The following is a 27190-nucleotide window of genomic DNA, read 5'->3' as shown; positions in this document are numbered from 1 at the left end:
GGGGGAGGCTGGGAAGGGATGTGAAGGGTAAACCAAAGGAAGAGGCTGCAATGCTTGGTAAGAAATATACGCATTATCCTGCCCATGTAATTGTAACTCCTCTGTACCGTATGTTCACAAATAAAAAATAAATAAATTTAAAAAAGAAGAACGCTAAGAAAGAGCTCAAGATCCTGAGTTTAATTTACAATAACAACAGAAGAGAGAGTGGGGGGACATTAGGGGAGGGAGGAAAAGGGAGATAATGAGGAGAAAAGAAGAAAGGAAAGAAAAGAGGAGGGAGGGTGGGAGGAAGGAAGGACCCAAGTATCTCAGTCTCTTGGGAGGGTAACAAATTCACAAACTGCTAATTACCTAAGTAGATGTCAATCGTGTTGCCCCTGTGCCATCCTCCAATTATTTTCCAATATCTCATCCCAACTGAAACAATCTTCCCTTTTGTCTTAGTGGTGTTTGATGTGATTTTTATTTTCTACTGTATTAGATGAATGAATATATTGATGTTGTAAAATAACAAAAATAGATATTACTGTAATGTATGTAGCATTAGATATGTCAAGTATTAGTCATCAAATCATTTACACTAATATTCTGTCTATTCTTCTTTTAAGTCATTATACAAAAAGATCACAGTCCCATGTGGCAAGTTTTTGAGCACAGTGAGTCTTTATTAATGTCATGCCTTCCAATATTCTTCTCAATTTTCCCCTCCCATCTCTACTCTCACATAATTAGTTAAATTTTTACATAATTGATAATGACTACAAATATTTCTTTCCTAAGAAGGAAAAAAAGATATCCTTTCATTGCTTTATTTGCGAGAAATTTCCATTAAAGCATGGAATGCTGGTGGATGGATTTTCTTTTCATGTATTTGGAAGTCACCATTTAAAACATATAGTAAAATTAATGTCAATTCAATATTTCAGTGCAAATTATGTAGTATGTTTAAGGATATCATCATTTCAATAGTAATAATTACTATTTGTACATCTCTAATAAGGACATCAATTATTTTAGTATAATTATTTGAGGATCACTAACTGTTTTGAGTTTTGAGGGAAAAGAGAGAAACAACATTTGCAGCTCTGTATCTGATTTTTATTTTGAGAAACATTTGGGATATTCTAAAATCTAAACAGTAGCACTTCTTCTCTGTAACCATTAGATAAAATGATTAATTTCTCGTCTATCAATCCATGTGTCATCAATAACAATGCCAGAGAAAAAATTGACAAGATTATTTTCTCCTGCTTTGAGAATAAACATGTTGTCCATATCTTATTTATTTTTCATAACTCTGCCTATGACTCAGCATTTACAAAGCACTAGGAGACTATTTTCTGATGATATTCAATTTTATTTGAGTATTATATTAACACATCACAAAAGTGCACCATGATTCTGACTCATTTTTAAATTCTAAAATGCTTCCATATCTAAGAATTTAATCATTTGAAACTTTTAAAAAATGCAAAGTTGATTTTGATTAATCAATGCTATTTGTACATTTACAGATTATCCTTAAATTCATAGAAATTCCTCTTCATTATAAAATATATTCAGATTTAGTTTGCTCTTAAGTTGAGCCCCTATGGAAAAACCAATGATCTACATGTCCTAACCATTGTAAAACATAGCATGAATCTGTAAACAATATGCCAAAGAGTGAATGAAGACACAAAGCTTACGTTAGATTTTCCAGTCTGCTGATAAATATGATTTTGAAATTAATCAGTTAATACAATATTGAGGTAGCTAATGCCACATCAGTACGGAGACTCTTGATCAGGCAATGGAATGAACAGCCTGAGGCAACACTCACTTCTCTCAAACTGTATCTTCTGTCCTGTTGAATGTAAATAATATTACTAGACATTTTGTTAAATTTCTATCCAAGAACAAAATATCAGCTAATCTTATCTGTAATATCTAATCACAAATCAACTTCATAACATTTTTAAGTCTGTGTCTTTAGAATAGATTAGAATGGAAAGAGTAGAGAGAAGCAATCTGAATTTCTTCTATTAAGATGTACTCACATATGCAACACACTTTATGTCAGAAATAAGGAGGCAGAATGGATAAATGGTCTCTTTCACCTGAGTTTTCTTACCTCAAGGGGATGCCTCAAGATCTCATCTTCTTCTGTACTTGCATCTCCACTTCCTCTTTTTACATTTCACCCACTGCTGGACTCAGAGGCTCATAAAATTAAAGCAATAATGGAAATATTAAAAACTTGGAAGTCCTGATAAAAACCCAGTATTCAAAATTAGAAGACGTGTTTCATCGTAACGTGCATTAACTTGCTATTTGACCTATGAAGGTAATTTTATGTCTTTGGGTTTAAATTATGTCAGGATTTTACTCAAATTCTAGTAATCTGCTAGATTCAATCTGGAGCTGAAAAAGTGGGGAGTGGTTAGAACATCATATAATATTCTCTCCTCTTAAAAATTCCTGTCAAGAGGATTGCCTGGAGCATTTGATTGATGATTATATCAGTGCCAATATAAGCTGATGATGAAAAATTAATTCTGAGATTTGGGGAAGGCTTTAAAGTGGATGTTACAACTTGTTAAAGGTCACAAAGACATTAAATACGAAAAAAACTACATAGACAATGAAAATGCCAGTTTTTTAAAAAGTAATAGCAGAAGATTTCTCTCTTTTCATTTGTTTCCTCTGATTTCCTAAGATTCGCTTGATTTTATTTTCCGGTGATCTCATAGAACACAAACCTCAGCTGTGATGGCTTCCTTACCCAATTTAGATTCTCCTTGTACTTTATACCATTTTCCTCTTTTTAAACAGTATATTTTCATGTGCCTTAATGGCTTCAAACGTATTAGACTTCAAGCTCTTACAAAAGAAGAATGATATTTCAATTTACTGTAACCCATGCATCAAACATAATACCAGTTTTTATGTTTGTCACTTAGAAAATATTTATTAACTAAATATTTACACCTATGCATGAATTTTTAATCGACCTGGCAAAAAAATGGAGCTAATTGTGTTAGGATTTACAAATGGAAAATCAAAATGCTGGAATACTGGGAACTGTCTTATAAAGAAAGTTAAAAAGAATGCAAGTTTATTTAGAAGACAAAAGAAAGTTTTCAAGATTGTAAAAGAGAAAGGAAGTAGCTGAGCAACTAGTGAAAATAAACTTATATTTAAACTTAAATTGGCATTTGTCAGTGAGTCACTGGCAGTTATATTATCTGTAATAGGAAAATAAGTTATTTCAAGAAGAGAACTCCCAGATTTTGGAAGAAACGAGCATGGTGAGCCTTTATTTGCAGACTAAGTTAAATCAATTTACTGTCTACTGCCCTTGGCAAAAAGTGTGATTTTAATATAAATCTGAATTTAAAAGCTGGAAACTGGAAAAAAATACTATAATTTGTTGAAAAATATGATAGTTTTGGTTTTAGCTTTGGCTAGTTCCTTTGAGGAACAAGAAGGATGTTCATTATTGTACACATCTAGAAAAACACAATTTAAATTATAATCTATAAATTGTAATTTTTCTAATGGAAACTTTGCTTTGAAAAATTTGCTATCATTTACTCTAATTATTTTGTTCTGGACTTCCAACATTAAATATGTATGCTGCAGGATATTTCTTTCAAGGACATGAGTTTCTTCCTTTTCGTCCTTTATCTTTGTGATGTGGATACCTTAACTAGAAATTCAGGCAATAACTCTTCTTTGAGGAAAACTTACAAGAAGTTTGGATTTTTTAATAGCAATGAGTAAGTTCCACATGGATTTTGGCAAAAGAGTGACAGGATACACATCAAACGTCTATTTGGTCTTTTATGATGTAAATTGTCTATAGGAGGCAAGGAAAATCCATTTGGAGACTATGGCAGGAGCTCAAGGAACAATTGTTGGTGACTCTGGCAGGAAGTCAGCTCTAAGTGTGGTAAATCTGTAAAAAATTTTAAACTAGCTTAAAATTAAACCTTATATTCACATACATATCCATTTTGAGTGAAGAAAATTGAATTCACATGCTAGTTTTGTTCCTATTTAAACCAATGTTTCAATAGAAATCAATTAAACATATTTATTAATTTGCTGAAATAATTATAGGCATGGTTGGTAATATATTCACCTTGATTTCTTCTTTGCAAAGAATTATATTTTATTCAGGAATTTTCTGTTACCATTGGTTTTGTTATCAGCTCTCATTTTTGTTTTTCTAACTGGAAAAATCATCTCTGAAAACCTCATAAATAACAATACATTTGAAAGCTACACAATTGACTACGAAGTTTATGTGTGCTGGCTGTGTGTCTTATCTGGATTCCACATGCTTATATCCAAATGTTTATATTTATTTTGCTTTCCATGCTGGAAATCTCTATTTGCCATTACAAATCTCTCCCACTACATTCTGTGATTTAGAGGCAGACTTCTCACAAATGGCTCAAATGTGCTTTCTTGTTCCCTGACTTACTGATAGGTTAAGCCAATCTCAGTATTGTGAAAGACTGAAGAACACAGGACAGAGATCAAGGAATTATGCCTACAACCATGCCCAGTATTTTGTGCAGACTTCTATTAACAAGTATATATGTAGTTGAGTTGCCTCCAGAGATAGCATCTACAACAGTCACAGTGATGTCTCTGTCCTTGTGCCCATTAGACCCATGAGATGGTAATGGTTGCCTTGACTTCTTAATTATTAAAGGCATCTTTTACTTCCTACGGGTCCTATTAATCTTGTCCATATATTTATCTGCAATCACTTACCTAAATAGTTTCAATTACTTCTTAGAATATATATCAGCAACTTTTCTGAAAAGAGACAGATAATAAATATTTTAGGTCTTATGACAATGAGTCAAAGCAAAGTATCTGAAAGATATTCTTATATAAAGAGATAAGCTTAGATATAATATTTAAAAAATAAGGGCTGGGAAGGTATCTCAGTGGTAGACTGCTTACCTTGAATGCATAAGACTCTGGGTTTGATTCCTCAGCACCACATAAGCAGAAAAATCTGGAAGTGGCACTGTGGCTCAAGTGGTAGAGCACTAGCCGTGAGCTGAAGAGCTGAGAGACAATGCCCAGGCCCAGGGAGAGTTCAGGCCCCACAACCAACAAAAAAAAATTGAAACTGTAGCATTAAAACTATAACAATATTTGAATATGCTTAGAATAAAGAGATGATGTGTGATTATAATTATGATTGGGTGCAGACAGGTAATTTGTTGCTTAACTGAATTTTTATCTTTTATTACCTATTATCAAATAGAAAAGAATCACTTTATTTGTTCATCGGTTTTTGTAATTCCAAATTTATAGACTATTCATTGCTTTAAAATTTATTCTTTTGTTGTTGTTGTTGTTGGTCCTGAGCCTTGAACTCTGGGCCTGAGAGCTGTCCCTCAACTCTTCAGCTCAAGGCTAGTGCTCTACCGCTTGAGCTACAACACCAATTCCAGTTTTCTGGTGGTTTATTAGAGATAAGGGTTTCACGGACTTTCCCGCCCCAGGCTGGCTTTGAACCGCGATCATCAGATCTCAGCCTCCTGAGTAGTTAGGATTATAGGCGTGAGCCACTGGCGCCCGGCTATTCTATTTGTTAGCTTACTACTTAAAGCATTTCTGAATTTTGTCTAAGGTTCAGACTTTTAGTAATATTTTTATTATTATTACCAACTAGTTATACTATTTGACATGCATACTATAGTATGTACTATAATATGCCTACTATTTGCATACTATGCACCTTGATCAGAATAACCCATCTATAGCTCTCCCTTCTTCTCCTTTCCTCCTCCCAAGCCAATCTTTATAAACTTCATTGTTCTGTTTTTACAAGTGTATATGCAAAGTTTAATTGTTTACCTTAAAAAGCACTTTTAATCCATGGCAAAAAACCGGTAGCAGGATCTAATTGAGCCCTTAGGCTATAGTTTGCTGAAATTAATATAAGTTATATAAGTCATATAATTAAAACATAATTACAGTTCATTAATTATAATCCAATAATGTAATTAATAATACAGACTAAGATGAAATTGCTATAAATTAGTTATTTATATGTAATTAATATTAAATGGATAGAAATTGAATAGTAATTGAAATAATTGCATAACCAATATAACTAATAATATATAACAAAACTATATGTTTGGTTAAGATAATTTTTACTACCAATTTCAGTGTTTCTTGGTCACTTATTGTATGCTACATATTTATGATATAAGCACTAAATTTTACACAGATCTTGCCTTTGAGTTTACTGGAAACTACAATATGGTTTGACAGCAAATGAAATACAAAGTAATCTCTGGAATTCTAAACTAGTTTAGCAATGAGATGAGATTTTTTTTCAGATGAAATGAAAAACACTTAATGTCCAATTAATACAACTTCCTTGGCCCTTAACATTTACAATTTAAAATTTTTGATTCATCAGACTATTTTGAGTGTATGTTTTCTACCTAATATACTGTTGTTTAGAGTATTTTTCTTACTCTTTTTTGTTATATTCTTCCTCCAAGAACCATTTCAAAATTCTACTGTAATTTGAAAATATTGCAGTGGTAACCTCCTGTTATTGTTAAATTATAGCTTTACACACAATGTGTCCTTCTTTATTTATATTTTAATTTATTAACATAATGTTAAATTATTTATCTACAGAATTTCATATACTTCTTCCCACTAAATACTGCTACCCATAATGAAATATTTAGAAATAAACATGGGTTTAGTCATGATGGTTCAGGTCAAATCTGTAATATCCTATTAGATAAATTCTAGTTTTATTTCAGTGGCATATTTACAATATAAATTTAAATAAAGTATAAATTTAAATGAAGAATTGAATAAATTAGGGGTTTTAGGGGCTAGAAAGGTGGCTCAGTGGTAGAGCGCTTGCCTTGCATGCATGAGGCCCTGGGTTCGATTCCTCAGCACCACATAAGCAAAAAGAAAAAGCCAGAAGTGGCGCTGTGGCTCAAGTGGTAGAGCACTAGCCTTGAGCTGAAGAGCTGAGGGATAGTGCCCAGGCCCAGAGTTCAGGCCCCACAACCAAACCGGACCCCCCCCTCAAAATTAGGGGTTTTATTACATGAACACATATAAAGAAAATCTGAAGTTAGAAATATGGTTATTTGGGTGTCATATGTTTAATAGGAAAACGAATCTTCAATTAATTGGTGATTCCCAGAAAGTGTACCACCAAGGATTTAAAAACAATTTATATCTTTTCAGAATTTTGATAATCAATGTAGAAAGAAATACAGATTTTTCAAAATCTTCTATTTTCAAACAATTCTGATATAAGTTATCTTGTCTATCATCCTGCAAATTCTATTTTGTGTTAGAATATCATGAATTAAACCTATACTTTCAAATAATGCTTTAAACTTGAGATACAAACATGAGAAAGTTATATTCCCCATGTTTATGGAGAAGCAGTGTTGAAAGTGCACAGGACTTTATTCACTGAGTGTAACACTCAAATATCATTCAAAGTGTAAGGTCCATTCCTGAACGGCGAACAGACCTCGCCCAGTACCTGCGTTACCTAGGCAACTGGGACACCTGGAAGAGGTCATATCCGCATCCGCTGAGGTCACATCTTAACTTGATGTGGCCACACCTTTCTCCCACCTGACCCCACTTCCCTTTACCTGGACACACCCTTCCGCAGCCCCTACCCTATATAAGGCCTATACCGCGGCCAGACCGCCCTTTTTCTTTGCCAGCGGCATGGAGTGCCAACCTTGCCTGGTCCCAGCAGGTCTACTGAATAAACCCCTTACCTGAATACCACGTGCATGGTGCGGTTCTTACTCGGCTACCTCTTTTTAAAAATCTAACACAAAGGATGTTTGAAGAATAGTCTTTTCTCCTGTCATATAACAACATAAAAAATTTAACCATTCCCAGCAATTCATTTCTCACAGAAATTTGAGACTTAGGTATGGAATTTGAAAGATTTAAAAATTATATTTTTATATTTTAGTATTTTAGAATTCTGACATTTTGCCAGGATATTCAAATATATTAGATGACCAAACAAAGAGAAAATTGTTTTGATAAGTTGATAAGTAACAAGGAAAAAAATTCACAGTGATATCTGGACAAATAATGTATAAGAATGCTAGAAACGGTAAATATTGTCATTTGATATGAAACACACATATTTTGTGACAAGAATCAGGATTATACAATGCAATGTCACTGGTGGAGTTTACAAATGCTTCTCTCATTTACAAAAAATTCATTCAGTATCTGGTATAAATAAGGAATATATATTTTAGAGTATTCAGTTACTAATTTCACTTGGATTAGTGAAACGAATTGCATTAGCATTTAACATAGTTTGCATCTTATTTATGTTCAAATGTTAGTAAATGAAGAAAGCAAAAAGAAACACATTGTTACTCAAAAACTAGAAAGAAAATTCACAAGGCCTTATGTTGGAAAACAACTTTACAACTTCTGGGGGGATGGGGGAGAAGGGAAGGGGGGAGGGAAGGGATAGTAGGAGAAAAACAAAGGAAGGAGTAACAAGGTTTGTCAAGAAATGTACTCATTATCTTACTCATGTAACTGTAACCCCTCTGTATATCATCTTTACAATAAAATTAGATTCAAAAAATAAATAAAAACGAACTCACAGTTTGTTTAAATGAGGTTAATTCTACGGTATTTCTTTTATTTATCCTTTCAGAAAAAAGGAAATCATATATTTTTGTCACATTAAATGATAAAAATTCTTTTTTTCAATATTTATTTCACGTAGGTGTTTCACCAAATTAACTGCTAGAATGGAAGTAAAATTGTAAAATGTACACAATCTAATTAAAATGGGAAGAACTAGAAATAAGGTAGATTTCATTATATCTCTATTTTTAAACTGAAACTTAAGTCAAAAAACTTAAGTCTAAAAGCCCAAAACCAAGCTGGAAACAAGACTATTATATTCACTGTAAGGATAATCAGTTTTTCACTTTACCCCTTAACCTCTCAACCCCATCTCTTCTCCACATCCTTTCAGAGCTTTTCCTTTTTTTTTCTTTTTTCCTTTTTAATAAACAATACACCTGAGAATTCCTGGCACAGACTAGTAGCTATATAACATGCTCCAGGCTACCAAATTGTAAATTTAACAGAGAAATCATAAATTCCTAGGGAAATGTGCATAGAGCTCTGAAGCCTTGAAACTTAAGCTTTAGTGGCTTCCTGGATATCCTTTCTCTTTACAGGTGGAATACACTTTCCTCTTGCTTTAATTTAATATTCTTTTCACTATTTCCTGTTATCATGTTATTATTCACCTTATAACTTCCTGCATATCTAACAAAAAATGTTTCTATTTTTTAATGAACAAATTTGGAATTATTGCATGAAATTTCAGAAAGAAGCAGTTGTTCATTTCTTGTTCCCTGACTTATTTTATCATGATGTTTATATAAATGATATCTAAGATTGCTTTTATAGCTTAGATAACATCTTCAATTACTCTAATTAAGATAATTCCTTAACAATACACCTATCATAAAAAAGAACTGGCTGAGAATATTATGTCAACTATATAACCTTTTCCTATTTCAAAAGGAATTTTTCAGTCTATTAAAGCTAGTTATTAAGAAAAACCTTTCTTTTCCTTAATATTTTTATTGAAACTAAAGAAAATGACTCACATATAGTTGTTTGAATCCATTAGCTATTTGTTGAATGCACTTCTTATTAGTATTCATATCTTAAAAATCCTTTAATAATACAAATCATTGTAAAAAATAATAACACTATTAGTAACTAAGCCTTTAGACTTGAATTTTTTCTGAACAATAAGAATACAAATTCTATAATAGCTGCCTATTCTATATTTCACAACAAATAATTAGGATTTTCTTTTGAAAAGAATAATTATAAGGACAAGAATTTGCAGGCATAATTTGAGTATTTTATGCAGTAGTGTTACTGGCTGTAATCCTATTGTTAAAATCTTATTGATTTATAAAGGTCTTTTGATAATGGTTGTCTTTGTTTTGAAACTGAATAGATGGATAATCATCTCTTCTGCAAAAAGATACTATAAACTGGATATTTTACTTTTCATAGTGATTAACTGAAAATTAAACCTGCTAATATTTAAATCTGAATTGTGTTTTATATAATTTCTATACTTTCTAATGTGAAATTTACACGCACATTTTTGAGGGGTCTGTCATAGGGCTTGAACTCAGAGCCTCTGCACTGTCCTTGAACTTTTTTCACTCAAGATTAGCACTGTACCACTTGAGCCACAGCTCAGCTCCATTTCCTGTTTCCTGGTGGTTAATTGGAGATAAGACTCTCATTGACTTTTTTACAAGGCTGGCTTAGAACTGTGATCCTCAGATCTCATCCTCCTGAGTATTTTGGATTACAGGCATTAGCTACCAGACTGTGGCTAGACATAAAAATTTCTATTTAATCATTTATACTTAATTTTAACTTGGAAATCTGTTTATATTAGCACTTCTATCACACAATCACATACTAATTTTTGTGAGTGAACACGTTTTAATTTCTACTATGAATTCAATCTGTAAACCTTTGTGTATTGTTTGTTAATATTTGAGTAGTTTATGACTTTTATTGTACCAAATCATGATCTATAAAAACTGACATAAAAGAAAATATTTTAAGTTGAACAATACCAAGTATTTTAGAACTGTGAATAGTTAAATTAAATAGGTAAATTAAATAGTTAAATTAAATGTAATAAAAATCTGTTAAGTAAATGTGAATTTGTAAAGAGAGAGTGAGACTAATTTGCTAAAAAAATATATCATACATACACTTGTAAAACATTGCAATAAATCCTCTTTGAACTATTGGTTTATATCAAAAGGCAAATGAACTTACAAGATTTTTAAACATCTCCTGTCTATAGTGTAGGTATTTGTATAGTAAAGAGGTCAAATGGAAAGGGTGAAAGAAGGTAGACATGCTCAAAACAGTTTGTGTATAGTGGTTAAAAAAAAAAAAACAGCAATGAATCTTGTTGATTGGTTTGCAATCTTGCTTGCTTAAGAGGCTGAGATCTGCTGAACCCAATTTAAAGCTAGCCCTTGCAGGAAAGTCCATGAGACTTTTATCTCCAAATAACCACCAAAAATGCTTGAAATAAAGCTGTGGCTCCAGTGGTAGAATAATAGCCTTGAAGGAAGAAAAAAAAAAACTAAGCAGAAGTGCAGATACCATTCTAACACAAAGATACATAAACATACATACATGAATAAAATAAGATGCATACATAAAAGCTGTTTTAGGGGAAATAAACATTTTATCCTTCAGCTTCCTAGGAGAAATTTGTTGACTATATTGTTTTCTTCTATATAGTTGATAAAAAATTATTAGTTCTTTTTGGAGTTTTTCCTGTGTCTTTGTGACAAAGATATAATAATTTATATATATATATATATACACACACACAAACACACACACACAACTTTATTGTTAAGTTGATGAACGGTATGTGTGGGGGGTTACAGTTATGTAAATAAGGGAATGAGTGCATTTCTTTTTAAACACTGTTACCCCACTTACCCCTTCCTATTCCCTCTCCCCCCATAAGTTATATAGTTCATTTCCAACATAATGTCAAATGAGTACCATTGTTACATTAGTACATCCTTTGTCCTGCTGTCTCTGGAATCTGTTTTCCCTTTCATGGATAGGATAAACTTTTATACAAGACAAAGGCTATAGAAAACTAAAACAGAGGGAAAAAAAGAAATAACGACATACAAGACAGGACATAATAAGAACCTCTTGTTTCCAATTCTTGGAGTTCATGTTGATATGCTTCATTATATATGTTCCTATGCACTTAGTGATTGAGCTATTGAGCCCAAAGGAAAGTAGGTTGCATGGTTTCCCTCATTTGTAAAATCTAGAATATGTCTATGATATTTATAAGTGGGGATCTCAATAGCTCAATTGCTAAGTGCATAGGAAGATATATAATGAAGCATATCAATATGAACTCCAAGAGTTGGAATGTGAACATTACAACCACTCTGGAAAGCAGTGTGGAGTTTCCATAAAATCTTAAGCTTAGAATTACCCTATGATCCAGCAATTCCACTCCTGAGCATTTACCAAAATGAATACAAACCAGGATACAGTAAAGCCACTAGTACAACTATGTTTATTGCTCTATTCACTATAACATAGGAAGGGAATCAGTCCAGATCCACCTCAATGTATGAATGGGTCAAGAAAATTTGGTATATATGGGTAGTAGAATTGCACTTATCCACCAGAAATTGATAATGTCATTGTTACTAGAGGCCCCAATTCAAAGAAAAATCAAGCCAGTAGTATACACAAGTGCACTCACATTTTTACTATACATTAAATAATACATAATTTTAAAACTAAAATTCTAATGTGCAGTAGAGACAGGATCTCACAGATAATGATGATCTTAGACTTATTAGCTAGGGTAACTCATGAGAGAATCAAATGAAAATAAAATTTCTCAATACTTTGGATAGATATGTTCATTAGGCATAGATTTCAAATCACATTTTGAATTTTCTTCCAAGTAATAACTATCTAATGAAAAATGCCAGCAGATACTTTGATGTAGAAATTGACAAAAAAGAATCAATTTGAAATTCACTATCTCAAAAATATTTGAAATCAAGTATTTGAAAGATGAGGTTCAACATATTGGTCACAGGAAAAAGAAACATACCTAATTAAAAAAACAGTCAAACCAAATAATGAGTTATGCAAGTGAATAGGAATACATTTACTATTTGTATTTGTAATACATTTTGATTAGTAAGGAGAGCACTGAAAATAAATACTAAACAGCTCTATTTTGTAGTCTTTACTGATTTCTTTCTCACAGCCAATTTGAACCTATTAACAATTTAATCACTAGCCATCATAATTCTTAAATATTTAACCACCAGTTTTACGAGCTTGTATGAACAAGCTACTAAAGCTGTAAATGTTTTACAACCAAAGATTCAGTAAATCAACAAATCACAGGTGTGTGACACCATGAGTAACAAACTGAATTATGTGATTCTCCTCTAAAAAATGCAAAATGAACAGAAAAAAAAATGGAGAGGAAAAAAGGAAAAATTGAACAAAAGAGAACCTAGATAATGAAGGTATATAAGAATGAATAAGGTCAAAGAGTTTTATTTGTATGTTTGAAAATAAAACAAGGAAACCTATTAAAGTTCTTTAAAGGGGGAATAATATATACTACTACGGAGGGTGAGATTTATAGAGTATGTTGTATGTTTTTGTGGAGTGTGACAATGAAATCCACTTGAAAAATTAATGCATTTAAAATATATTGAAAAATAAAAATATTTGGGATACAGTTATATATGTGCTTTGAAGAGCATAAAGTATCTGTTTTAGATTAAAAATGGCCGTGCGCCAGTGGTTCATGCTTGTAATCCTAGCTACTCAGGAGGTTGAGATCTGAGGATCACGGTTCAAAGACAGCCCAGGCAGCAAAATATGCAAGACATTTATTGCCAATAAATTACTAGAAAACCAGAAGTAACTCTGTGGCTCAAGCGTTAAAGCTTTCACCTTGAGCTAAGGAACGCAGGGACAGTGCCCAAAACCAGAGTTCAAGTCCCACAATTGTCCAAAGAAGAAAAAGGAAAAGCAAAGATTAAAAATATATATCTAAGAAGAGTGCAGCTGAAATCAGGAAAGCAACTCTTTTTGTAATACCCCTCCCCCCCAAAAAATGACTAGTAGTTAACTAAAGAAGTGAAGGACTTTTATGATGAAAACTTTAAAAACCTGAAAAAGGAAATCAAAGCAGAACTTAGGAAGTGGAAAATCTCCCATGCTCATGGATTGGGAGGCTAAACATCGTGAAAAATGGAAACACCTATCTATGTTCCAACCTCATTCTTCAATGAAATAAAAGAAGCAATCAAAAATTAATATGGAATAATAAAAGACCTCAAATAGCAAAAAACAATCTTTAGCAGACAGAACAGTGGTGGAGGAATATCAACACCAAACTTCAAAGTCTACTACAAAGCCCTAGTAATCAAAACAACATAGTACTGGCGCAAGGACAGACCTGAGCACCAATGGAATTGAACTGAAGACCCAGAAATGAACCTGTGACCTATAGCCACCTAAACTCCTATGTGGGAGCTAAAAAAATAGAATGTAAGAAAGACAGTTTCTTCAGTACATGGTGCTAGCAAAATTGGTTAATCACCTGCAGAAAACTAAAGCTAGATCCTTATATATCACCCTGCACCAGAATCAACTCCAAATAATTGATCAAAGACCTGGGAGTCAAAGCAGACACCCTTAAAACATTACAGGAAGGAATAGGAGAAACTCCAGGGCTCCTTGTCACTGGCCAAAATTTTCTTAATAGGGACCCAGAAACACAACGAATCAAAGAAAGTTTGGACAAATGGGATTGCATGAAATTGCAGAGCTTCTGCATGGCAAAGGACGTAGCTAGCAAGATCAATAGAAAGCCCACGAATTGGGAGAGGATCTTCACTAGCCATATAATGGACAAGGGTCTCATATCTAAAATATGGAACTCAAAAAATTAAATCCCCCAACAACAAATCCTCAAAGAAACAACTGCCTAATAAATAAGTGGGCTAAAGACTTTCAGAGAAAATTCTCTGATGAGGAAATAAGAATGGCCAATAGACACTTGAAAAAATGCTCAACTTCTGTAGCCACAAAAGAAATGCAAATCAAAACAACATTGAGATTCCACCTCATCCCAGTTAGAATGGCTATAATCAAGAACTCTAATAACAACAGATGCTGGAGGAGATGTGGACAGAAGGGAAGCCTACAGCATTGTTGGTGGGAGTGTAAACTTGTTCAACCTCTTTGAAAGTAGTATGGAGGTTCCTCAAAAGACTCCACATATAGCTCCCCTATGACCCAGCTTTTGGGCATTTACCTGAGTGATCACAAACAAGAACATACTAAAGCTACCAGCACAATTATGTTTATTGCAGCATTATTTACCATAGGTAAGATATGGAATCAACCCAGGTGCCCTTCAGTAAATGAATGATCAAGAAAATGTAGTATATATATTCAATGGAATTCTATGCCTACGTCAGAAAGAATGGCATTGCCCCATTTGTTAGGAAATGGAAAGACTTGGAAAAAATTGTATGAAGTAAGGCAGGCCCAAACAAACATAGGTCTTATGGTTTCCTTTTTCTGCAATAACTAGTACATATCCACCACAAACAAAATAGGTCAAAAGCTATGTATATATGACCATATCATATGATGTAAAGTGAAAATAACCCCAAGACAAGGACACGTGTTTTGTTTTTCTTATTTGCTATAGTTTTTAACATACTTATAATTCACTATGTGAGTGTTTTGTTTCTTTTGTATATTCTTCCGCCATAGTATAATTCCTGTTTTCACTGTATCTGATTCCAGTGTCCTGCATCTTGTATATACATTTTTATAATTTGGGGAGTGGAAGGAATATCACAAAATGCTTAAATAATGTGGTGGTGGGAGGGAAGGGGTGGTAGTGGAAAAACAAAGGAGGAGTTAACAATGCTCAATAGAAAGGTAATCATTAACCTACTCATGTAACTGTAACTCCTCTGTACAGTATTTTTACAATAAAAAATACATATGGAAAAATTGAGAAAATTAAGAACGTGAAATGTGGCTAATTTGCAAAAAATACGCTCAAAATTTTACAAGATGCATGAAACACAGTTATAATGTGATATATTTTTGGACTGGCATTAAAATCATTCAATAACTTTTAAGTAATCTATGTTTTTCAAATTTTAATATAAGCCCTAGAAAATAATGTTTAAAAAGAGTATAAACATTCAGTTTTCTATAAACAGCTACAACAAAGTAAAACCCTTGTCCATGTTTTGAAGTTCATTTCACTTAGCATCATCTTATATGATCATAGGTATGTAGATATTGAGCTATTCTGCTCATCTGTTAGGATTATCCTAGAAATACACTAATTATTACAAATGAGGGTAACCATAAGACCTGTGTTTTTTGAGTTTGGCTTACTTCATTTGATATGATTTTTTTCCAATTCTTTCTATTTCCTTACAAATGGGGCGGCATAAAGGAAGCATAGAATTTCAGTGTGTGTGTGTGTGTGTGTGTGTGTGTGTGTGTGTGTGTGTGTGTGTGTGTGACATTTTCTTGATCCATTTATATGTGGAGGGGCATCTGGGTTTGTTCCATATCTTAGCTATGGTAAATAATGCTGCGATAAACATAGTTGTGATGGTAGATTTTATGACCTTCTTTGTGGTCATTTGGGTAAATGCCCAGAACTGGGATTGCTGGATCATAGGGGAACTCTATGTTTAGTCTTTTGAGGAACCTCCATGTTGCTTTCCAGAGTGGATGAAGAAGTTCACGTTCCTACCACCAACAGTGTAGTATTGTTCTCTTCTTTTTTATTTTGTGCTTTTCAACCTATGGTTTATCCCTTGTTGTCACTGTATTTGATTTTTTTTTACCCTGAGTATTGTATATACATTTATCTGAATTAGAGAAGAGAATGGGATCAACAAAATGGTGAGACAAAGGACAAACGGGGAACCAATGCAAGAGCTATACTCACAAGACAGTACCTTGGAAATGACCTGTACAATTTGCCCAGGGGCAGAGGGAGGGGAGGGAAGGGAGGAAGGGGAGACAGTGTGGGGAAAGGAGTTTTGGGAGGGAGAGAAAGTGGGAGATAAATGAGGAAGAGTATAAATTTGAAAAGAAATGTACTCACTACCTTACATATATAACTGTAACCACTCTATCACCTTAAAAATAAAATTAATAAAATAAAAACCTTCAGCTTTTTTTCTTTTATAACAATATTTGAGTTTGGAAGTTAGTGTCTTGCATTTGATAGGCAAATGATCTACTACTTAAAATCTTGTTAATGCATTTTCGCTCTTTAGTTTATTTTAAAATTATTTTTGGACTCACATTGCCAGAGGTTGGCTTCTTATTGAAGTCCTATTACAAAGGCCTCTTGCTTAGCTCATATTACAGGTATGAATTACCAATCATACCTAAATGATACAATACTTTTAAGTGGTTATTTTAACCCAAGAAAATCCAAGAATACCTGCAAACAAAACACATATGAAAAATCAATTATTTTGGTTAGATTGTCTATTGTAAATTTGAGTTCTTATGCAGTAATAATAGGAAATAGATATATATCAAAATGATTTAAAAAAGTAATAAATTCTAGAATAATTGCAAATAATTGATGATTTATGGAAAGGTTTGCAAATCTTGTGTCATCAATATTATATTGGAGGCCTGGTGCCAGTGATTCATGCCTATAATCACAGCTATTAAAGAGGCTAAGATCTGAGAATAGAATTATGGATACAAAGCAAGCCAAGATATGAGTTTATTAACTCTAATTATTCACCAAAAGTCCAGAAGTGGAGCTGTGGCTCAAGTGGTGAAATGCTGTCCTGGAGCAAAACAAAATGTTGGTTACAGCCCAAATCCTGGGTTCAAATCCCAGGATAATTACTACTACTACTAAAATAATAAAATAAACTATAAATGCATGTGTGTGTTTAATTAAAGTATTTAAAAATAAACATGTTGAAACAGCATACCTGTTATACTTTCTTTTTTAATTTTTAATAAGTTTTTAATTATGAAAATACTGTAAGTGGGGTTACAGTCACATCAGCAAGGTAATGATTACATATCTTATCAAGCATTATTGCCTCCTCCTTTGATTTTCCCCTACCATCCCTTCCCCCTGACCTCCCCAACTACACATCCCCTCCCCTGCCTAAACTGTAAACTTCCTTTTTCAACATAGTGTCTTGTACATCTCATTGTTACAATGGGTCAACCTGTATCTCTAAACTTTTTTGCTTTTTCTCTTCCCCTCCGAAATTATACCACAATAAATACAGTGAAAACAAGAGTTATACCATGGGGGAGGGACATATAAAGCAACAAAAAAAATCACATGGTACCTTATATAAACACATTAGAAACAATAGCAAGAAAGAAAAAAACTACTTGTGTCCCTATCTTGAGGTTCATTTTGCTTAACTTCATCTTATCTGGTCATAGGCACATAGCTTTTGACTTTTTCTACATGTACCAGACATATATTAGTTATTGCAAATAGGGAAACCATGGAACCTATGTTTCTTTGGGCTTGGCTTACTTCACTTAATATATTTTTTCCAAGTCTTTCCATTTCCTAACAAATGGGTCAATGTCATTCTTTCTGATGGAGGCATAGAATTCCATTGTGTATATATACTGCATTTTCTTGATCCATTCATCTACTGAGAGGTATCTGGGTTGGTTCCACATCTTAGCTATAGTAAATAAGGCTGCAATAAACATAGTTGTGCTGGTAGCTTTAGTATGGTCTGTTTGTTATCATTTAGGTAAATGCCCAAAAGTGGGATTGCTGGGTTATATTGGAGCTCTATGTGGAGTCTTTTGAGGAACCTCCATACTGCTTTCCAAAGTGGTTGAACAAGTTTACACTCCCACCAACAATGCTGTAGGCTTCTCTTCTGCCCACATCCCCTCCAGCATCTGTTGTTATTAGAGTTCTTCATTTTAGCCATTCTAACTGGGATAAGGTGATATCTCAATGTTGTTTTAATTTTCAGGTCTTTTTATAGCTAGAGAAGTTGAGCATTTCTTCATGTGTCTATTGGCCATTCTTATTTCTTCTTCAGTAAAGTTTTCTTTTCAAGTCTTTAGCCCATTTACTTATTGGGCAGTTGTTTCTTTGAGGATTTGTTGTTGGGAGATTTAATTTTTTGAGTTCCAAGTATATTTTAGATATGAGACCCTTATTTATTGTATGCCTAGAGAAGATCTTCTCCCATCCATGGGCTTCTCTTGATCTTGATAACTATGTCTTTTGCCATTCAGAAGCTCTGCATTAGATAAGACAACACTCCTTTATGATGAAGGCTCTGGAAAAATTAAGAATCCATGGAACCTTTCTCAATACAATAAAGGCTGTATATAACAAGCTTACAGCCTGCATTGTACTTAATAGGTAAAAACGAAAGCCATTTCTTTTTAACTCAGGAACAAGAGAAGGATTTTGTTTCTCTCCACTCCTCGTCAATTTAGTACTAGAATGCCTAGTTACAGCAATAAGATAAGATGCAAATATAAAGAGGATCCAAGTAGGGAAAGATGAAATAAAACTCTCCGTCTTTGAAGATGACATGATCTTGTATTTAAAGAATCTCATAGATTCTACAAATTACTCGAGCTATTTTGAAACATTGGCAAGATAGCAGGGTATAAAATTAATTCCCCAAAATCAATGCTTTTTCTGTATGGCAACAATGAGAAGAGCTCTGCTGAAATCAGGAAAGCAACTCCTTTTGTAATAGCCCCGGAAAAAATAAAATACCAAGGAATAAACTTAACAAGAAATGAAGTGGAGGGGTAGGGGGAGATTGTCGTTGTTGAGGTGGGAAGGAATGATAGGGGAAAAACAATGGAAGAGGCAGCAATGCTTGCTCATTACCTTGCTCATGTAACTGTAACCCATCTGTACAGTATTTTCACAATAAAAACTTACTTAAAAAAAGAAGTGAAAGACCTCTACAATGAAAACTTTAAAAACCTGAAAAAAGTAATCAAAGCAGAACTTGGAAAGTAGGAAAAAAAACCCTCCCATGCTCCTGGATTGGAAGGATCAACATCGTAAAAATGGCAATACTTTCCAAGCTATCTAAAAATTCAATGTGATACCTATCAATATTCCAACCTCATTCTTCAAGGAAATAGAGGAGACAATCCAAAAATTCATATAGAACAATAAAAGATCCCGAATAGCAAAAACGATTCTTAACAGAAAGAACAGTGCTAGAGGAATATCAATAAGAAATTTCAAACTCTACTACAAAACCATAGTAATCAAAACAACCTGGTATTAGAACAGACCGGAGCACCAATGGAATAGAATTGAAAACCCAGAAATGAACCCAAAGACCTATAGCCATCTAATCTTTGATAAGGGAGCTAAAAAAATAGAATGTAAGAAAGACAGACTCTTCAGTAAATGATGCTGGCAAAATTGGTTAATCACCTGTAGAAAACTGAAGCTAGATCCTTACATATCACCCTGTACCAGAATCAACTCCAAATGGATCAAAGACCTGGGAGTCAAAGCAGACACCCTGAAAACATTACAGGACAGAATAAGAGAAACCCTAGGTCTCCTTGTCACAGGCCGAATTTTTCTTAATAGAGACCCAGAAACACAACAAATCAAAGAAAGGTTGGACCTGTTACATTTTCAAAAGAGACAGTAAGATTCAAATACTTTTTGAACAATTTCAAATTCTCCAATGAAAAGGAAGAGAAATGCATTTGATGATGGATTTTGTTTCATTTTTCTTCTCTCTCTAATTTATTTGGTCTAGTAAGATAGTTTGTGATATTTGTCATCAAATATTAATATAGAATTATATTTATTGTAATCTGTGTTAGGTAAGAAATTAATTTAGTCTTCTTGAAACTAAAAGTTATCAGAAGACACTTTAATTTTTAAGTATTTGTATAGGTAATACATTTTATAAGGATTAACTTGTCTTCATAGATCACCTAACATAATTTCCAGCTTCTAAATATGCCATTATTATGGGTCTAACATTCCCATTTCTTAATATTTTGTTGTAGATCAAGCAGAACTAAAATTCAGGCAGAAGTAAGCATTCTTCTCCTTATTTTCAGTTATCATTGGCTAACATAAAATTAAGGAAAATACTCTCAAGAAAGTAAAATATTTTTGCTACTCATTTCCTGTTATTCTCTTATTTTATCTACCTTCAGAGGACAGATGAATCCTAATATTTATAGAATTCTTCTGTCTTGTTCCTGTTTGCATGCAAGATTTTTAAGATGTGAAATACTCCTTTGGCATATTGAGTTGACACGCATCAAATAAATAAAATGAAAATTATGTAAACTAGAAATTAAAGAAATGATCCTTCTCTACCTATTCTTTAGGGATGAAATTGATTCTATTTGGATGGAATATTAGTCTAGTTGTTATTGCTCTGACAAGATACCTGATATAAGCCTGTAAGAATAGTTTATTTTGCTCACAGTTCTGGAAATTCAAGGGAGTATTGCTGACATCAGTTCAACTTTGATAGTGACCTGGAGGCAGGAGAAAATGATCAGAATGCATGCTAGAGGAAAGATATCATTTTCATCAAGGAAACAAGAGACACTGGACACAGAAATCTTCTTGCAGGGCCTATCCACAACCACCTAAGGTAGGATCTCACACTACTCCTCACCTCTAAATATCCATCATCTTCCACTACTATACTCAGCAGGAAGCCTCCAATTCATGAAACCTTTATGTGGAATGGAGGAATAGTCAACAATCACAGAACAGAACATGGTTAGGTAATAAAAATGCTATATAAATTCAAAGCTGCCAATAGCTATATTTCCCATGTGGAAAGCACCATGATAAAGATTTTTTACACTAGAAATTTTACATGTAATACATACATGACTATTGCTTTGCCATTGCTTAAACTAATCTGCAATGAATTTCATGAAGAAGTCTTATTTATTCCAAATATACATACAAGTAAATTTTCAAGACTTTTTCCATTAGTTTGTTTGAAGAGCTAAATTGCTTGCAGAGAAGCAGCAATTAAAAAGCTTTCATTTTAAGTGTATATTAAATAAATAAAATAAGGTAAAGCTATAAACATTTATTATAGATTTATTTTGATATTTGTTCTGCATAAATTACAGATACATGCATAATCTCATCTTTAAAGGTTTACTAGTATTTGATAATCAGAGCATGTAACCATTTACGACTTACATGATATTCAGATAATAAAATAAAATGTCAGGATTTACAAATAAAGTAATATCACTGATAGAGCATTTGGTTAGTTTCTTTGAGCAAATAATACTTTTATATCTTCAGCTTGAGATTTATAGCTCTTACACTCCTCTCCTTATGTTTGAAGTTTTCTAAGTCTAAAGAAATGGAGAGTTGCCCAATCTGGCTATACAGGAGAAAGGGGAAAATCTGAAATACAGAATAAAAAGTCCTTGTTCATGACAAAAACTAAAGTAATCAAATGATAAGGCAGAATATGAAGGGATTAAACATAAGATATTTCATTAAATAATTTGTCAAGTAGACACTTGAAAATAAGTCAATGGATGTGATTATTAAAATACATATGTTTGGAGCTTCCAGAAAGAGTTATTTATGTCGTCATTTAAATGGATGGCCTTAGCCAAAAATATGAGCTTGCTTTCGATTACAGGTGCCTTAGGAAATCTTTAATATCACATAACCATGATGTTTTAAAATATCTTTAAAATCTATATGTTCCCATTTTGGAAGTATTGGCACAATTGGCTTTATCAGAGAAAATCCTTCATCTTCAGCCTGGGTAACAGACTGCTATGTCCACAGGAAGTCTTTGAGCAGATTGGTTTTTGTTCTCGGGAGTGGGAAGATTGACCTGGTTCTTGGGTGAGTTTGGGCCAGCCTGGTACCTGGATACATGGAGGAATAGTTGCATAATGATTCCCCGGTGTGAGCTTGATGCCTTAATCTGGGAGCATCTTTCTGAATACTAGGTAGTGTTATTTTGTTTGTTTGTTTTTGTTTTGTTTTGTTTTTTGTTTGTTTTGTAGGCTTCAGGCTAAGTTTTAGGTCTCTACAGCCTGACTAATGCCAGAGTGAGCCTTAAGACAATATCTGTGTGGGTTGTCCTGGGACTAGTGAAGCCAACCCAGACCTCTGAGATATAGTGATCACCTGCTTGGCTATGGGATTGGACTCTGGACTTAAATATCTAAGAATTTCCTCAGTCTTGGGCTATGTGGTGTGTTGAGCTTCGAAAGCTTGTCTGCCACTGAGACAGCCTCCAGTCGGAGTCTGCCGCATAATATCATTTACTGACGGAATTAAAAGCATTGTTTCTTTTTCCTTTTTTTCATATCAACACTATTTTTAATAAAATTCTAAGAAGTGGATTTCAAGTGATAATCTGTAATTTGCCTAAAACTGTGTATTTTTTTCTATTTTAATGGGAGGTTTATTTCTCCCTTTTGAAACTTATCTAAGATGTCCAGAGGAGCATGGTGGAGGAGAAGCTGGGGGCTAAACAAGCTCTTGTATAGAAACCAGTTTTAGCTCCAGTGAAAAGTCCAAGGCTAAAGAATCATACCATGTATGATACCATTATAGAGAAAATTTGGCCACAGAAGAAAAATTCAGGCAGCTTGGTTAAGGAGACAGATTCAAGCACAATTCAAGCACAATTGTCCACAGAGGTGGCAGTTTCTGTGGTGCCTGCTACCATGATTTCCATATCAACAGACAGAGCCCAGGACTAAGGCACCAGAGAGAGTATACAAGCAGCAAGAACTGACAAGGAGTGGAAAGAACTGACAAGGAGTGGTCATCTTCCTGACCACAGTTGCAAACCTTGGATGGCCTGGAAACCAAGGGAAAGGCATGAATACCCCACAAAACTTCCTCACTCCTTCTCACAGAGCAGTGGTAGAAAGATAGCCCGTACCACACCACTATAGAAAACTCCATCTTTGATACTGACAAAAACGGAGCCAGAGTAGTTAGCACAGTAACACACAATTCTCCCTAAACCTGTTAATTTCTGGTCGGCTGACTCCTTCTTATATTTTCTTAATCCATTGATCCCTAGTTGTTTGTTGTTGAACTAGATTTTGTCTGTACACATTTTGACTGTGCCAAAAACGTTGTGCAACTATAGGACTCTGGGTTGATGCTTGCCTTAAAATATTGTAATAGCATGGAACTTGTTTTTCTTTCATACCCAAATGGTCAAAACAAGCCACCAAAACACAAGAAAAATGACAAATCCAGGTATCTCAACTCTGGCTTATGATAATTAGGCAACAGAGCACTTAATCCAGAGGAGAGTTCCCAAAATGTCCTACAAACATTAATGGTAAACATGCTGAGTGAAAAGATTAAAACTTGCAAACAGATCTATGTGAATGTGATTGGGAAATGCATGAGAATGATGAGGCTGACCAAAGATTAATAGAGGAATTTCATGAGTGGGATGTGAATAAACAAAGAGTATAGAGGCATTCATGGAATCCAAAAACAAAGCTGGAGGAATCCGTGGAGGCCACAGAGGAAACGTTGAATAAAGTCCAACAGAAGGAAAGGGAATCAATTGAAATTATGACAAAACAACTAAGGGATTTGAGAATGAACACTGAAAACCAAATTAACAAGGTAAAGAAGTCCATACACGATCTAAAACAAAGCTCCAACAAAAAATTTAAAGCCATCAAATCTTACCAATTAGAAGGAAAGGAAATAAAATTTAGAAAGTCTCGACAGTAGGTTAGACCACGTAAAAAAGTCACATTGCTGGGATTGAAGACAGCCTAGATGATATAGAGAAAAAACAGAAATATTCAAGACAAATCCAAGAAATATGATAGATCTAGTCAACATATAGACAACACAATTATAAAGGCTAATTTAAGGCTAATGGGTGTAAAGGAGGGCCTACAGACAGAAGTGAAAGGTTTAGGAAATTTATTTTACAGGATCTGAGCAGAAAACTTGCCAATCATACTAAAAAATAAGTCCATTCAGATACAAGAAACCTTTAGAAACCCAAATACACCAGACTAGACCAGGACATCCCACCTCCACATTGTAATCCACACAGGATAAATAGAAGCCAAGGAAATGATCTGTAAAGATGTCAGGGAGAAAAGATTAATCATCTATAAAGGGAAACCAATAAAAAATGACTTCATATTTCTCAGCAGAGAGAATGAAAACAAGAATAACCTGGCATGACATATGCCATATCCTAACCACAGACAACTATCAGCCAAGAATATTGTATCCAGCTAAACTCTCCTTCATAATGGAGGGATAAATAAAAAAACCTTCCACATCAAACAAAAATTGAAACAATATATCTCCACCAAACCAGCCCTACAAAAGATATTAAAGATGTCCTATACATAGAAAACCAACAAGAGCACAATAAAGGTCAAGAAAGAGCCCCCAAACAGAGAATCCAAGAAGCACAGGAGGAACACAGTTGGCACAACCCCCAAGAAGGCAGATAAAAGGGCATGAAATACCAAACAATTGTCAGTTCTAACTCTCAATATTAATGGATTTAACTCTCCAATTAAGGGACATAGATTATCTTTGTCAAAAAGCATTATGTAGGAGTTCCAGGAAGATGGCAGAGGAGAAGCTGGATTCTGAACAACCTCTCACATAGAAAGCAGTTTTAGAGTTCCAGTGAACAGTCCTAAGCCAGAGAATCACACCAATTGTGCCATCACAGGACAGAGAGTTAGGCAACAGAGGGGAGCCAAGGCAAGGAGACACATCTGAGTGCTTACTAGCAACCTCCGCCGCTGCGGCAGGGTCACGGTGGCAGCCACAGCCATACCTGAGTCACAGAGAGCGCGGGACAAAGGAGTAAGACACAGCGGGTGAGTGGATTCTACTCAACACCAGCAAGAACCGACAAGGAGCGGACATCTTCATCCTGCAATTTGCAGACCAGAGACGACACAGGAACCAAGACTCGGCGTAAGTAGAAGCATGACTTCCTCACTCCTTCTCAGGGAGCAGAGGAGGGAAGGCCACCCCTCCCGCCCCAGCACCGATGATCTCCATCTTGGATACCAGCAAAGCTCAGCAGAGCTGCTAGATCCAACTCAGGGCTTGGAAGAAAACGAGTCATTTAGCAGGTCACAAGAACTTAACGGCGAAGTGACCTGCCAGACTGAGCTCCATCCAGGGAAAAGTCACCCAGCTCAGGCACCAGCCATAGGAGTGGCTTCCCTCACTGGGTAACCAGAGCCAGAGGCTGCCCCTCCCTCTAGCAGCCTCAACAATCAATTGAAAAACAGAAACACTGAGAATGGCTCCAAACTGGGCTCTATGAGGTTTTCACAAAATAGCCCCAGGGAAAAGCTGCTGTTTGTTGAAAGGCCTCAACTCTACCCAGAACCTAGCCTCATCACTGCATCCCCCTCTTTTGTGATTCTCAAAGCAGATCACCCTCCCAGTAAACTAACCTGGGAGGGGGATCTCAAAATCTTGGGTAAAGCAGAGCATTTTTCTGCCTGTTCGAACAAACCGACTTAAGAACCCAATCAAGCCACAGGACCTCAAGCAGACCAGAGACTCCAACAAGAGGCTGGTCACAGACACAAGGGAGATACAGGATTCTTCCAACCCCTCCCAAAAAAATAAAAAAAAAATCAAAGAAATTTTTTTTCTTTTTCTTCTTTTTCTTCTTCTTTTTTTGGTACCTTATATATATAAAAAAATTTCTTTTCTAAAACTTATTAATCTTTGCCTTTTTTGAAAAAAAATTGTTTTCCAGTAACTTTTTTTTCCTCTTATAATTTTTGTTTTAGGAATACGTGAATGTGCATTTTTCTTTCTTTTCTTGTCTTCTTTCTCTTTTAATTATCTTTTTGTTTTTTGTTTAGCTCTACTGAACTTCTGATCTTTTTTCTCCCTTTCTGATCCTTTTCACCTTTCCCTCTCTTTTGTTCTTCTTTATGTGACTTAACTCTTGTCCTGCACATCCTCAGATAAACCCGTAGTTAACTAGCAGACCCTATACCCCATTGTGTACACACTTAATCCACAAATTAATTACTCAATTCAAAACCTCTGAGACTTAAATTCCTTAATAGCAGTACTACCTCTTTATACCTATATAATATTTTAAGCATTTTTTAAAGCTTTTCACATCTCCTATATGTCCCTACACTTCTCTCAATATACTCACATTCCTCTCTAAATAGATTGTCTCTTAATATCCATAATAACTTTAATTTTTATGCTTCTATTTTTTTCTGGTCTCTTTTCATTTCCCTTTCCCTTTCTTCTTTTACTCTCTCTCTACTTGCATCCTACCCAATCAATTTCCTGCATTGAGATTAGGACATAGTTAACTCTCCCTGTGCCTCCCCACACCAATCTATCCCTATTTTTACCCACATCTCTCCCTAACCCTAATAATTTCTGGTTTTCCAAATTCTTCTCTGCGGTTCGAAGCCCATTAACATATAGTTGTTTGATGTTGAATAGATGTATCTGTTG

The sequence above is a fragment of the Dipodomys ordii genome, unplaced genomic scaffold, assembly GCF_000151885.1.
Source record: "Dipodomys ordii isolate 6190 unplaced genomic scaffold, Dord_2.0 Scaffold59, whole genome shotgun sequence".
Taxonomy (NCBI): domain Eukaryota; kingdom Metazoa; phylum Chordata; class Mammalia; order Rodentia; family Heteromyidae; genus Dipodomys; species Dipodomys ordii.
The sequence above is the reverse complement of the archived record's forward strand: the minus strand, read 5'-3'. Positions refer to the sequence as shown.